Source organism: Euleptes europaea, chromosome 10 (assembly GCF_029931775.1).
Source record: "Euleptes europaea isolate rEulEur1 chromosome 10, rEulEur1.hap1, whole genome shotgun sequence".
Classification (NCBI taxonomy): Eukaryota; Metazoa; Chordata; class Lepidosauria; order Squamata; family Sphaerodactylidae; genus Euleptes; species Euleptes europaea.
In genome coordinates this window covers 28,101,724-28,117,501 of record NC_079321.1, presented here as the reverse complement: position 1 = coordinate 28,117,501, position 15,778 = coordinate 28,101,724, and the positions used below count along the sequence as shown (strand labels likewise).

Sequence of the window (15,778 nt, the reverse complement as noted above, 5' to 3'; positions counted from 1 at the left end):
AGGTGGCCGCTCCCCCCCGATCTGTGATAGGGGGAAAACAACCCCCAGGTCACCAATAGCATGACCTGGCTTAGGGCCAATAGGATGTGTTGGCTGTGGCCAATCATGCGAGCAGGGCTTAGGATCCTTCTCCCAGGACTCAAGCTCCTGGGCTTCCTTCGCTATGGTCTTAACTGATGCCCATACATTACACCCCTCCCCCCTAAGTCCAGACACTCACGAGCACACAAAGTCTTTCAGGTGGCGGGGTCGTGTTCGTAACTGCTGCGACCTACGCGGTACCGGAACTGGTGTTGTGGGTGGTGGGGCCGTGTCTGTGGCAGCAGTCGGCCCAGGTTCGCAGGAGGTGGGAGAAACGGCTTCCAGGAGCTCTCTGTGCATGCCGGCAGACAGGCGCTCCTCGCTCTGCTCGCTCTCCCCTGGAGCGGCTTGTTCCGGTACTCTGGGAAGCTCTGGAGCTTCTGTGGCAGCGGCGCGGTCGGGCTCGTCAGCCAGTCGGCGGCGCAGCTGATCGATGTGTCGCCGGAGGACTCGACCCTCGGGGGTGGCAACCCGGTAGGATACTGGGCCGGTTGCGTCCTGACCGGTAGCCGGAATCCAGGCTGGGCCCATTCCATAGTTACGGGCATAGACGGGGGCATCCTGCTCTACGACCCGTGGGGTTGCTGGTTCTTCTCGGTGGCGAGGGCGTTCTGGCGCAAGGTTGGGGTGTAGCCGGTCAAGTGGCGTTTTTGGCCGGCGGCCCATGAGGAGCTCCGCGGGGCTTTTTCCGGTGGTGGAGTTGGGCGTGGTGTGCTGGTACAGGAGGAATTCTGCCAGCCCCCTGTCCCAGTCGTTGCGCTCAATGCGCCGCATCGCTTCCTTGGTCGTGCGGACCATTCTCTCTGCCTGTCCGTTAGTGGCAGGGTGGAACGGGGCCGAGGTCGTGTGGCGGATTCCATTTTTGGCCAGGAACTCTTGGAACTCCGCGGACGTAAATTGGGCCCCGTTGTCGGAGACCACCGTGTCTGGCAACCCATGGGTGGCAAAAAGCTTCCGCAGTTCTCGAACCACCAATCGCGAAGTCATAGAGCATACATCAGAAACCTCCAGCCACTTGGAGTAGGAGTCCACCACGATCAGGAAAGTTTTGCCCTGGAACGGGCCGGCAAAGTCGATGTGGAGGCGGGACCAGGGCTTGTGGGTGGACTCCCAATGGTGGGTCGGGGCTCGCGGCATCTCGGGCCGCGACTCTTGGCACGGCTGGCAGCGGCTCACCCACTCTTCCACAGCAGCATCTATGCCTGGCCACCACACATAGCTCCTCGCCAGGGCCTTCATGCGCACTATGCCTGGGTGGCAGGCATGCAGGGCGTCCAGGACCTTGGTGCGCAGTTTGGCTGGAACCACGACGCGGTTCCCCCAGAGCAGACACCCCTTGTTCAGCGAGAGTTCATGCTGCCGCGTGAAAAAGGGCTTGAATTCGCCCTCCAGCCTGGCCGCCGGCCACCCTTCCCCACCCAGTTCAAAACGCGGGCGAGGGTGCGGTCCTTCGCAGTGTGAGCCGCAATGTCCGAGGCATGCAAAGGCGGTTCAGGCAGGGTCTCCAGCAGCATGACGTTGTAGGCCGGGGACGGGTCCGGGTGGGAGTCCTTGAGCGGCAAATGGCTGAGTGCGTCGGCGTTCGCGATGCTGGACCCGGGGCGGTGTAGTAGCCAGAAGTCGTAGGCGTTGAGAAAAATCGACCACCGGAGCATGCGGGGGGACAGGATTTGTGGTGTCTGACGATCCGGCACGAACAACCCCAAAAGTGGCTTGTGGTCGGTGATGATGGAGAAGGGGCGGCCATAAACGTAGTCGTGGAACTTCTTCACTCCGGCCATGACGGCAAGCGCCTCCCGGTCGATTTGCGCATAGTTCCTCTCTGCAGTGGAGAGGGTCCGGGAGTAGAAGGCAATTGGGGCCTCCCGACCGCCTGGCAGCTGGTGGCTCAGAACTGCTCCGACACCGTAGGGCGAGGCATCGCATGTTAACACAACGGGAAGCTTCTCATCGAAATGGACGAGCAAGCTGGAGGGAGACAGGAGGGCTTTGGTAGCCTCGAATGCCCGTTGATGCGACTTACCCCACGCCCACGGGGAGGATTTGTCCAAGAGCCGGTGGAGCGGCTCGGCAACCGACGCCTTGTTAGGGAGGAAGGCGTGGTAAAAGTTCAGCAGGCCGAGGAACAACTGGAGCTCCTGTTTGCTTTGGGGCGGCGGGGCGTTGTGGACCGCCTTGATCTTGTCGGGCGTGGGATGGATGCCCTCTGCGTCGATCAAGTAGCCCAGGAACTCCACCTGCGGCCGGCCCAGCTGGCACTTCTCTTGCTTGACCGTCAACCCGGCATCTCGGAAACAGCGGAGCACCCGGCGGACGCGATCCAGGAGCTCGTCCTCGTAGCTTGCGGCCATCAAGACGTCATCGAAGTACGGGACGATGCCAGGCAAACCCTTCAGGAGGTCTTCCATCAAATTCTGGAAGATGCCCGGGGCCGTGCTGACCCCGAACTGTAGGCGCGTCACCCGGAAGGCACCCCAGTGAGTGACAATCGTCTGCGCCTCGGCCGACTCGGGGTCCACGGGCAGCTGCTGATAAGCCTGAGCGAGGTCCAGTTTGGCAAACACCTGACCCCCAGCAAGGGAGGCCAGGAGGTGGCTGACAACGGGCACGGGGTAGGCGTGCGGCCGCAGCGCAGTATTAATAGTACATTTGTAGTCTGCGCAGATGCGGACGTCCCCGTTGGGCTTGAGCGGCATCACAATTGGGGTCTCCCAGGGGGCGTTGGGGACCGGTACCAGTACCCCCTGAGCGACGAGACGGTCAAGCTCCGCGTCGATCCGGGGCTTGAGGGCGAAGGGGACGCGGCGAGGTTTGAGGCGGATGGGCGCAGCGGCGGGGTCGACGTGCAGGCGGACCGGCGGACCCTTGTAGCAGCCCAGTGGGCCCTTCCACACGTCCTCGAACTCCGCCCAAACGTCGTCGAGGGCGGCCTGGCTGATGTGGTGGATGCCGCCGATGTGAAGGCCGAGCGCCGGAAACCAGTCGAGCCCCAGGAGGCTCGCGCGAGGCCCCTCGACCACGATGAGGCGGAGGCGCCCGGAACGAGCCCGGAATTGAACGGGCACGCGGGCCTCCCCCCGGACCGGCACCCGGCGCCGCTGATAGTCCCAAATGGTGACGCGGGATGGTCGCAGCTCGGGGAGGGAGGCAGAGCGACGGCCCAGGTCGCGGTACATGTCCATCGATATAATGGAGAGAGCCGACCCGGAGTCCACTTCCATCTCGCAAGGCGCACCGCCGATCTTGACGACGACGATGGCGACCTTGACTGCCCCGTGCACTTTGTGGAGGGAGACGCTGTGCAGCTCGGTATCGCGGCGACCCCGGCGGCTGCTGGTGGGCTCGTCAGCGTCCAAGTCGTGGGTGGGGCGCGGGGCGCCGTCTTTCCTAGCTGGGCGCGAGGACCGACCCTTCGGCGCCGAGCGACAGACCTTGGCAATGTGGCCGACCCTGCCGCAAGCCCGGCAAGATGCGTCGTGGAACCGGCACGAGCGGCGGTCGTGTCGCTCGCCACAGCTCGCGCAAGGTCGGTCTGTTGTGCCCCGAGCCCGGCGCCCCCGAGAGGCCCCGCGGTCGCTCAGTTTGTGAGCCTCGTCCACGTCGCTGGAGGCTGCGTCGCTGGCGCTCTCGTGGTGGACTGGAACCGGATCGCGGGGAATCGGTGTGGCCCGGTCACCCAGACGTCCGGGCCGGGCGGAGGATTCGGCCGCGGTGGCTTCCTCGATGGCTGCGGTCAGCACGAGGTCCTTCTTGGTGAGGAGCCTGCGCCGCAACTTGTCGCTCAGCAGGCCAAACACGAAGCGGTCGCACAGCCGGTCGTTGAGGTCTGGGAACTCGCAGGAACGGGCGGCCGTGCGTAGAGCGGCGATGTATGCAGCTGCAGATTCCCCTGGCCCCTGGTCCCGCAGGTGGAACGCCAAGCGGCGAGTGGCCCGAGTTGGCTGGGGGTTGAAATGGCTCCCCAGCGCCGCCATGATCGCCGGAAATGGCGTCGCCTCCAGTTCGGCGGGAGCCAGCAGGGACTGAGCGAGGTCGAAGGTCTGGGCCCCGCACACGCTGAGGAAGGCGGAGCGCTTCTTCCCGACATTGGTGATATCGTTGGCGTCGAGGTAGAAGGCCAGCCGGCTCGCGTAGCTCTTCCAGCCGCCCGGTTTGGTGGGGTCGAATTTTTCCAGAGACCCCCGGGTAGCCATGTCAGCGAAGTGTTGCGTCTCAGGTGTGTCGTAGTGAATTCAGCAAGGGCAAGCCGGACTGCCTACCGGGCACCGTGAAGTCGCGGCGACTCACAGGAGATTTCAGCGAGAGTGATTTCGGTAGCAAGCCGGACTGCCTACCAGCCTTCGTCGCCACTGTTAAGTCCGCGTGGGGAGGACACACGAGGTCGAGACGGAGTTCCAACAACAACACAGCTTTATTGATTTCAGCAATAACAGATGGAACTGGGGAACTAGACAACCTGACCCTGCTTATATGCTCCCCTGGTCCCAGGTGGCCGCTCCCCCCCGATCCGTGATAGGGGGAAAACAACCCCCAGGTCACCAATAGCATGACCTGGCTTAGGGCCAATAGGATGTGTTGGCTGTGGCCAATCATGCGAGCAGGGCTTAGGATCCTTCGCCCAGGACTCAAGCTCCTGGGCTTCCTTCGCTATGGTCTTAACTGATGCCCATACATTACACCCCCCTTCAGCTGGCCTGCTTCCGCCCACCAGCCAGTTGAGGGGCAGTGAGCAGCCCCCTTAATTGGCGGGAAATTGTCCACCGATACCTGGTATCTGGCAACCCCAATGTGGAGGTTGGCAACCCTAGCTGTTCCAGAGGACAGAACCTGTTGCAGGTACAAGAGAGGCACCACAAGAAGAAGACTGTCTGAGGTTTCTGACTAGTGAATGGGAGCATATTGGGAGATGCAGTATGATAAGTTTGACTGCCCTAGCCTGGGAAAGCCTTTAAAAGCAATAACCAGCACTTTGGATTGGGAACAGGTACCCAGTGGTATGAACATTGCACTAGAATGGTATGTTCTGCATGGCTGACTCCTGACAGGAGTCTTGATGCAGCGTTTTGTACCAGTTGCAGCTTCCAAGACATCTTCAAGGCTCTTCTGGCGATCTTTTAATGTGGAAACCTAGAATAGCTATCTGTCGGAATATTGTGGATCCAGTTAGTCTCCTCACTGTATAGAATGTGTTGTCCTAGGCCGTTTATGTCTTTGAATAATACCATTAGAGGAATATCTGCACAGTACTTGAGCTGGAACCACTTCTGTTCCTTCCTCGCCCCCTCAGCATTGAGTCACAGTCAGATCCTGTACCCTTTTCTGCAAATTGGTTTGTTTTGGCTGGAACTCTATGGACACATATGTTACCACCTGCTGCAAGTCCTTAACTTTATCACAGCTTGGTTTTTGATCTCTGAACAATTTGTTCAGTGGGGAAAGTGGAAGTTGAGGAGAAGGAAGGAGGACAGTGTGCTCTTGATACTGAGCGACAGAGTAGGTCTCTCCTTCACAGATGGATAACTCTCACTGTGGGCTAAATATAAGAAACTGATCTTGTACACATGGTGGGCTTTGCACTGCAGACACTGGAAGATGATCAGCCGTTCTTTTGGACTTTTCTGTCTTGCCTGCTGCTTTTTCTTCTGGTGCTCCAGAGGGCAAGACTGTTGTTGCTCTCCCTTGAGTGCGATCCTAGATAAAGTTACTTCAGTATAATCACACTGATTTTAATGGACAAAATTTAGCATTGCCCTGGTCCACCTGGCCACTGGCAGGGGATGGGGGGTAGGGTTGCCAGACCCAGGTTAGGAAGCTCCTGGAGATTTGGGAATGGAGCCTGGGGAGGACAGGGACCTCAGTGGGGTACAATGCCATAGATTCTGCCCTCCAAAACCTCCATTTTCTCCAGGGGAACTGATCTTTACTCTGGAGATGAGCTGCAATCCTGGGGGATCCCCAGGACCCACCTGGAGGCTGGCATCCCTAACTGAGGTCTAGTATGGATGATAACATGCATCACGGGGAATGTTTCTGTTTTCTCATGATATATTTGTTCATTTATAACATTTATTATTCATTTGGCATCTTGACTTGGGGTGGAACCTGGGGAAGGCAAGGTTTTGAGAGGGGAGGGACCTCAATGGCCGCTTTGGCAATTGGACTCTATGACATTGAAGTCCCTCCCCTCCCCAAACCCTGCCCTCCTCAGGCTCCACCCAAAAAACCTCCCACTGGTGGCGAAGAGGGACCTGGCAACCTTACATACGAAGAAAGAAGTGTTCTGAAATAGAGGACGTTTCCTGACAATTATGCACTCGATGAGATATTATGTTATCATTATTACAATTAACATCTCGTATCTATAACTTTTTTATTATTGTTCCTAAAGTGAAAATTGTATATTTGCTGTTGAGGATTAGCGCCCCACTTGCAACCTTGTGATTAGATGGGGTGCATTAACTTGATTTATAATACAAACAGCACAGGAAATTATTCAGATTGTCAATTTCTTAAATCTTAGCTTAGACAAAAGATCCACAAGTAAGTCAAAGCTTTGTACCTGGAGGTGGGGAACAATGCATATTTAAGTCAGGTCTGCACTTTTGAAAGGAGATTGATGTGCAAATAATACCTGCCTTTTCTTCTGAATGTGTGATTAAGATTGCTCAGGTGATTTGCACAAGAATGAATTGCAGGTTGCAACTATCAAGTCAGTGCAAAAATCACTTATCTGCGTTTTGGATTACAGGAAGGTGGCAATAGCATAAAATAAGAAGTTTCAGAAACCTCAACTGATACATTTCCTATCTGTAAAACCATTCATTTGTCAAGATCTTTACGAGGGCAATGTTTTGAAAAAATCTGCTGTTTGCACTTCTAACCACTTGAACTTTATACTTTTAAAAGCTGCAGCTGAGGAAGTTATAGCAGTTACACACCACACAGACACCTTTTTCTTCTTTTTATATTTGCACAGTCCCTACAAAACCATCAGGGAATTGAAACCAAGACGATCATAGTCAAATAACAAATGTGACGTGACATTAGTAGAGCCTGAAATCTCAATGAATGAGTGCCATATACTTTCACATATTGTTTTGGTTAGAATGGCTTGAGGAAAAAATAAACATTCCCAAAATGTTATGATTCTAAGCACTACACTTAGATTTTTATGGTTTGTGTGGTCATTCAAAATTCATTATTTATGAATACTCTAGACAACCATGAGATATTTATGAATATGCCCAAGAATATGCCAGTAGTTCATACATTTTGTGGTCCTCGATCATTTGTGCTGAACCCTTTCTCAGAGGGTTCAACCAAAAGATAGGGGTGTTGTTGTTGTTTTTGAGACCTAGGGGGCCAGTCATACTTCCTAAAAAGTGCAAAGCATTTACTTAACAAGGCATTTATTTAGAGTTGCCAACCTCCTGCCAACCTAGCTGGAGATCCCCTGCTATTACAACTGATCTCCAGCTGATAGTGATCAGTTCGCCTGGAGAAAATGGCCACTTTGGTAATTGGACTCTATGCCATTGAAGTCCCTCCCCTCCCCAAATCCCACCCCTTAGGGCCCGCCCCCAAAACCTCCTGCAGGTGGCAGAGGGGGGCCTGGCAACCCTACATTTACAAGAAAACGACACTTGGAAAATAGCTGCTTGGATCTCTAGGTCATGCATGTGCAGGTTGTGTACAAGCAAACAAACACTTGAAATGCAAATGTGTAGCACAAGACAAGTTAACATCCGTCATCATGTATCACAGCCAGTGCCAGCATCATCTGAGGTGGAACAGCTCCCTGGGCCCAAGAATTCTGGCAAGACACCCACCCACCAACTCCCCCACCCACAGTCCTCCCCTGCCACGCACCCATGTACCCTTCCCCCTCTGCTCATGAGCACTCTGCTATTGCCACTTGTACTCCCAGCTGAACATGCTGCCCACCACCATTAGGGAAGGGTATGCAGGTGGTGCACAGTGGTGGCAGCACATGTGGTGGCCACAGAGGTAGTACTCTCAGATCATGCACACAGTGTCCGGCACTGTTAAAGAAAGTGCTGTTGGTGGTGCAGGTGGCTATGAGCATGGATGGGAGGTCACGCGATAGGGAGGGTTGCCAGGTCCCTCTTCCTTCCAATTGTTTGAGGTCTCGCTCCAGTCTTTGTCAAGTACATTATACAAATCCAGATAGTATCTGCTTCTAGCGCATTCTTGTTGGATGCGGTATTCACCACAATTTTGCTTTCCTGCAGTATCTCCTTATAAAGTACACTTGCTAACTCTGTACATTTCCCAGTCTTTCAAAAAGAAAACAGTTCCTTTCCAGAAATAGCCATCTCAACAATTAATTCAGCCGTGAGGGCTTTTCAAATATATTCATGTCATGCTGTGGCTTCCTGTACCTATATAGCTGATGAGTCATATGGTTATTTAGATGTCCTTTTTCTGAAGTATTACTTGATGCTGCCTTTCACATGCCTTGATGGCATTCTGGTCTGTTATCACAGCCATGTTGATTTGGCTTGCCAACCTCGAGGCAGAGCCTGGAGATCTCCCAGAATTACAACTGATCCCCAGGTGACAGAGACCAGTTCCACTGGAGTAGATGGCTGCTTCAGAGGATTAATTCTATGGCATTATACCCTGTGGAGGTTCCTCCGCAGGCTCTACCCCAAATCTCCAGGAATTTCCAACCTGAAGTTAGCAATCCTAATCTTAATGCATCTAATATATAATTAGGGTTGCCAGGTCCCTCTTCACTACTTGCGAAGTTTTTGGGGTGGAGCCTGAGGAGGGCGGGGTTTGGGGAGGGGAGGGGCTTCAATGCCATTGAGTGCAATTGCCAAAGTGGCCATTTTGTCCAGGGGAACTGATCTCTATCAGCTGGAGATCAGTTGTAATAGCAGGAGATCTCCAGCTAGTACCTGGAGGTTGGCAACCCTACCTATGTGTGAAACAGGATGGTGGACTAGATGGACCTCTTATGGGCTCTTAGAAAGCTCACATTTTCACCTGTAACAAAAACAACTTTGTACTGATGTGGAGTAAAGAAACTCTGTTAGTTAATGCTGGAATCTGAGGCAAGTTGCATCCATCTTCAGTTATAAGTAGTGGGGCTTCTGTCACTGTTTTACTATTTTTGTTGTATTGTAATTTTCCAATGTGTTTTGTTCCCTTGTATTCATGTTTATAAGCTGTGTTGGTCTGATGGGAAAAGGTGGGATGAAATTTATTAAAATAAATACTTTACAGTCCTACTGTTTTGCATATGTGGGAGTTTCTGAATATGTAGAAATCCTACTGTGTCTGTGAGTAAGTCTGATCTTGCGGCATTCGTGATCAGAATTAATCACATATTTTACTGTTATTATAGTATAATGATGAAGAAACTTCACAAGTTATTCATTATGATTATTTTATCTTTAGACAAAGAGCACAAGTTGGCTGTGATATTTTCAGTTCCTGTTGTTAAATGTAAGCATCATTGGTATAGCAACGATGGTAACTCTGGAAGGCACCAGCACCTAATAAATATATTTACATGTAAATTGATTCTTAAATAAAACTTTCCTCCACATGCAGTGATAAAGAAAGCTTACATTGCAGAATCTTAATCTGCAAAAAACAAAACAAAAACACAAGCATCTAGAGTAGAAGATGCAAATACCAAAATGAGGATAATAAAGAACCTAATTTCAGGAATATAGAATTGTTTACTATGCATGGAGCAGTACTAAGACCTAACCGAGGTAAAGTTAAGCACTTTTAAAGGTTAATTGATTTCAGTGGGAGAAAATGTGATGCTTAACTTTCCCCTTGAAAGTGTTTAACTTTGGTTGGATTGGGCCCCAAATTTGCCATATTCAATATCATGATCTGTCTCTCTGGTGGAATAATATTTGACACTAAAAAAGAGATTGCAAAATAAAGATTCTTATATTGGGAGGGCACAAAAAGGAGAACAATGTAGTAAGGAAATGAATATGTGCCTTGACACAAAATTGTACCTTTGGTACATGTGAAGCAGGAAATCAGCCACAGCCAGTAAAAAATACATGAGGGGATACAATGGTCTACAGTTTGTGGTTGCCGGAGGTAGCAGATAAAATTGTGATCTAAAATATTTGCTGGGGATAACTTTGTCTACCCCCGAAATTATTATTAAAAGCACAAAATACATGGCATTATTGTAAAAAGACAGCAACTCTGCAAGGTTTCCCAGCTTTTCATGCATGAGCATAGAACATGAAGGGTTGGACAGGCATCTGTCTGGGTCATTAAACAGTCAATAGAGCTAAAAACAGTGCAGCTGCAGACTGGCTGAGGTAAAATGAAAGTTAAGAGCGGAGAGGGATTCTTGTGTAGCTGAGTGGCTGGCTGACTATGGGCTACTGCCTGCAAGTGGCCCTCAGAATCCACGGGTAATAGGAAGCAAACTGTTATGCCATTATAATTCCACATTTATTATTCTACTATTTAGTCTCTCCTGAGGTCTCTTTTAAACTGAAGATACCAGCTGAAGCTCAGACCATCTGCATGGATATTATTAGGGGTATGTAGCTGGACAGTAACCAGGCAGAACTTGACTGTGCTTAAATAGAATGATTATAAACTGACCCAAACTGGAAAACGAGTAGCATTCAGTAATACAAGAAGGGGGTCTGAGTGAAATCATGGGAGAGAGAAAATCCAATTTCCTGTTACTTCCCTACTGCCTCCTGCATCCTGTTGCTTAATCAGATTACTTTCCTATCCTCCCTCACATTCTTCATGTCCTCCCCCCTCACCATTTTCCTGATAGCCTATGAATCCATGTGCAGAATCGCCAGCCAGTGCCCTCAAATGCATTATGATTGCTATGACAACCCACAATACTGACAGAACTCTGGCCATGTTCTTTTTGCTGCCTGTGGACTTTGTGACTAAATGCGGGAAATTTTACCTCACACCCCATTTCTTTCTTTTCTGTTCTTTTTTTACAATTTTTTGTAATTTTTTTCTACAGATTTTTACAGAACCTTAAATGGTAACTGTGGCTGACCCCATTGTACATATGTAGCTGTCCGTACAGGGACCAGGTTTTAACCATTAGATACCGCGATTAGGAAGGGATTTGTTAAGTCCCGCCCACTTATGCTCGATCCATATCAACCCACTGAATGGTTGGTCAGACCAAGCTGGCTCTGATTACATGACCCTGACCTCAAAATCTGTCAAAAAAATATAGAAAAATGGGAGAAAGCACAAAGCCGTGCCTCTGAGCAAAGGCAAATAGCTGAACCTGAAAAAGCTGAATATTTATTCGGCTTTTTCGGGAATCGCCTATTCATCTTCGGGGAGACGCCCAGGTTTTGGTGTTCAGTAAAACCAAAACCTGAATATTGCTGGAATGGCTAATTTCGGGTTTATTTTCAGTTTGGGTTTATCGATACGCACAACCCTAGGCCTAACTATCCCCCCTTCAGGAATGGGCTGCCCATCTTAGCACTTAAAAGAAACTCCAGCTTCCAAACAGAAGTAGAGGCATGAGATTAATTAATTACCCCTGTGTAAGGCTTTTGGAATTATGGGCCTCCATGACATGCTGCTTAATCCCACCTAAAGAGAACTTTCCTTGTTCATGAAACACTGTGCATCCTATAATAGTCATTGCATTGGTATTAAGTCTGAGATAAATAATGATTGCCAAAACAGAAACTTTTACTACAGCCTATTCATTTACTTAGTGCTTCCAAGAGAGGGGCCAGTGCTGATAACAGCTGTGATCTACTTCCGGCAAAAATCATAAAATCAACTTCTGGCTTTCATCCCTCCTTCTTTTCTCTTGTTCAGCCAATCCACTCCACAAGATAAAGGTTTCTTTAAATAAGAAAGTCCTTCTGGTCCAGGGTAAGAAGGTACTTTTTGAAGTATGGAATCGAAACTGAGAATGTGCCATTTATACAAAGGTGAGCCTACTGATTATAATCCATGCAATGTCATATGTGTGGGAAAAGAAGAATTTGAAAAAACATTTAGGAATCAAGCTCAAATCTGATTTATCTCCTGATTAATTGTGAGTTTGATGTTATACTAGGATTTGAATATCACTTGGATTCAGTTTAAACATAAGTTCTTATCCACCATCATCTGCTACAGACAATTGTCTGCAGAACATCACTGGGGGATCATTGGTTGGTTGAAAAGTGCCTTCGTTTCTCTCCTGCTGGATCTATTTTTAGCAAGGTGAAAAAAAGGTATTTAACATTTTGTACCTTGTACATCAAGCAGACTCTCTTTTTAAAAGAAAAGAAATGATGCTTCTTTGTTGTGCAGAGACAAATTTCTTTTCACTAAGCTGAATGCTTTTTTATTTTATTTTTTTATTTTTTATTTCCCTCCAAAAAAAAAAAAGTACAGAAAAAAACTAAAAGAGGGGAATTCAGAACATACATTCAATAACAACAATATAATAACAGTGGTGGTGGATCTAGACATAAGTTTCTATAAATGGTTTCCAGGTATCTAAAAACAAGTCCATGTACACTTGCCGTCTATATGCCGTGCGTTCAAATATTGTTCTAAGGTCCTCAATCCATTGATTTACCAGTAGGGTTGCCAGTAGGCCGTCTATATGCCGTGCGTTCAAATATTGTTCTAAGGTCCTCAATCCATTGATTTACCAGTAGGGTTGCCAGCTCCGGGTTGGGAAATACCTGGAGATTTTTGGGGCGGAGCCTGAGGAGGGGAGGGGAGGGACTTCAATACTATAGAGTCCAATTGCCAAAGCGGCCATTTTCTCCAGGTGAACTGATCTCTGTCAGCTGGAGATCAGTTGTAATAGCAGGCGATCTCCAGCTAGTACCTGGAGGTTGGCAACCCTATTTACCAGAGGTGGCCTTTTATCTGCTGAATGTGCAGAAAGCCATGAAGCAGGTTAAAAAAACAGAATTGTCTTAACCAAGACCATATTTTGTCTTCCGTGAAAGTCACCCACAACCTTCTACAAATACGATAGAAATAAAATACAAAATCAAATCAAATTCTCCTATCTGGCTGTCACAGGAAATGTGGCTGAGTGCAGTCGGCTGTTTGAGAAGCACTGTGTTTTGAAATATAATTTCCTTTGCCTTTGCTCACATGCATCGACTCAGGAAGCTTCCATCTGAGTCAATGTGAAAATGCATTTGCTTTTAAGACTTCAGGCTACTTGTAAACGATGGACCCTGATGACTCATAATTTCCATCCTGATTGTTTGCCTGGCGTTTACACACCGGCAGGTGAGCTGTCATGTTCAGGATCATCATACCATTAAACTGATGCAGTTTGCTGCTCAGGAAGAAAATTTGCATGAATGTAAACAAGCCCAGGAAAAGGATGCGAGACATGCATATTTCACTGGGAATTTATTTTGCCTATCTTTTCTCATTTGTGAGGGCTGAACAAAAGCTAGCTTTTGGCAGGGAAGCACTTCTGTTTCCTTAGCCTTTCCCTGTTGTAATTTGGCTTCCCCAAATTATTAATTATCAGTGTTTCCATCCAAAGGAGATAACACCCCCCACACACCAAATCACCTGGATTATTTCTGACGTGGAAGCAAGTGGATTAGGAGTTCCTCCAGGACATAACCACCAGCAGTCTTGCTTTATAAGAAACAGTGTCTTTTAGTTACAGTGCACAGATAAAACATACCATCACGTACACTTCTCCACTACTACTTCCAGGCTGTTATTGGTGTTACAGAAGCACAGTTACACAGCCTTATATACACTCACTGCAGCTGATCTGAATTAGGCCACCTGTGGACCTGTGCAAAGCATTGCATCAGCAAACTGCCCAGATCCGGATTCCTGCAGTTCCCTTTGGTACCAGCAAGGCTATTGCTTCTGCTGACATCATCTTTGGCCTCCCAGATCTCCAAGATCTGACAGCTCTCACACAGCTGTTACTGTCAGATTATTACAATCAACTTGATACTCTGACAATTTCTTTATTTATAGTCTGCCTTTCTTATTCAGAACCGAGGAAGGGTTCACAGTGTAAGTCAATGCAGTCAAATAGCATGAGACATCTAATAAACAACATATTTGTACTAGGATTACAGAAATCTGAAACAAAAAAAAATAGGCATTATATATTAAACAATGCACAAAATGGTGGGTGCAGGTTCATCATACACACAGCAAAAAGATAATGCATACTGTAAACAGTATAATTCTTTTTTTTAAAGCACCTTTAAAAAGGCACTGTTCTGCAGTGGTTCTGATCCTATCTTGAGGTTTCAGAGTGTGGTAGGGTTGCCAACCTCCAGGTAGTAGCTGGAGATCTCCTGCTATTACAACTGATCTCCAGTCGATAGAGATCAGCTCACCTGGAGAAAGTGGCCGCTTTGGCAATTGGACTCTATGGCATTGAAGTCCCTCCCCTCCCCAAACTCCGCCTTCCTCAGGCTTCGCCCCCAAAATTTCCCGCTGGTGGCGAAGAGGGACCTGGCAACCCCATTGTATGCCCTCATTAGGAAAAATGTCATCTACTTTGCAAAAGTGAACCAACAGAGGCAGAAACTGCAATACAAAGAAACCAGAACAAAATGAAAGAAAATCTTGAGGTTGTTTTTTCTGTTATAGGCGGGTTAGATGGGGATTTTGTTTAATTTTCATATGAATTAAGATAAGCATGAAATACCTCATTTTTGAAAATGTTGTAATTGACAATGAAAAAAAAACACAAATGTTTAAGGCTGGAATACCACTTACCCCACAGGAAAAGCCCTGCCCCAGTGATAAGTACTTTTCATCCTCCAGAACCTGGAAGATAAGATCTTTGATGTACCTCACTGAGGAGAATTTGATTGAAGTACATTAGGTGGAAGAATTGTAGGGTAGTCAAAATGTTCCAAAGCTAATTAAAAAAAAAATCTGGTTAAATACTGCAAAAAGCGACATGATTATCTTCTTTTCGGTCTCAACCACACTATTAGTTTAAACTCACACAGTTTTGTTAGAATACACAATACCTGAGTGGATTAGGATGTAGTTGCACTAAATCTAATATATATCTAGTGTTTTTTTCTCCAGATCCTAATGTGTTAGTATCTGGTAAAAAATCAATAAATGTTGAGAGTTGTACTCCCATTGGATACAGACATTATAGTTCTAGGATACCTGAACAATTTGGGTACACAACTGGAAAATGAGCAGATACTGACTTTAATAATGTCAGCAACGGAGTTGGTAGCACAATATTAGAAAAAAGCAAGATGTACCCATAATAGAGCCCTGACCTGGATGGCCCAGGCTAGCCTGATCTCGTCAGATCTCAGAAGCTAAGCAGGGTCAGCCCTGGTTAGTATTTGGATGGGAGACCACCAAGGAATACCAGGGTTGCTGTGCAGAGGAAGGCACTGACAAACCACCTCTGTTAGTCTCTTGCCATGAAAACCCCAAAAGGGGGTCGCCATAAGTCGGCTGCGACTTGACTGCACTTTACACACACACCCATAATAGAAGAGTGAGAAATCAGAGACACTGGTATGCTTTCACCTATTGAAAGCCAATGCATAATATCCGACATACAGTGCAATCCTAAACAGAGTAATCCATATCAGGGTTCATTCCAGGTTTGCATGTGATGTAATATATATATATATATATATATTAAAAAAACCATTTGTCTGGCGAGAACTGTCTGCACCATGCACCAATACAAGATTTCAGT

The 15,778-nt window shown here is 48.2% G+C and overlaps 1 pseudogene; it reads right to left on the bottom strand.

The window, feature by feature from the left end:
- Window positions 1–216: 216 nt before the first annotated feature.
- On the bottom strand, window positions 217–4,274 carry LOC130483393 (uncharacterized protein K02A2.6-like; annotated as a pseudogene).
- Window positions 4,275–15,778: the final 11,504 nt, after the last annotated feature.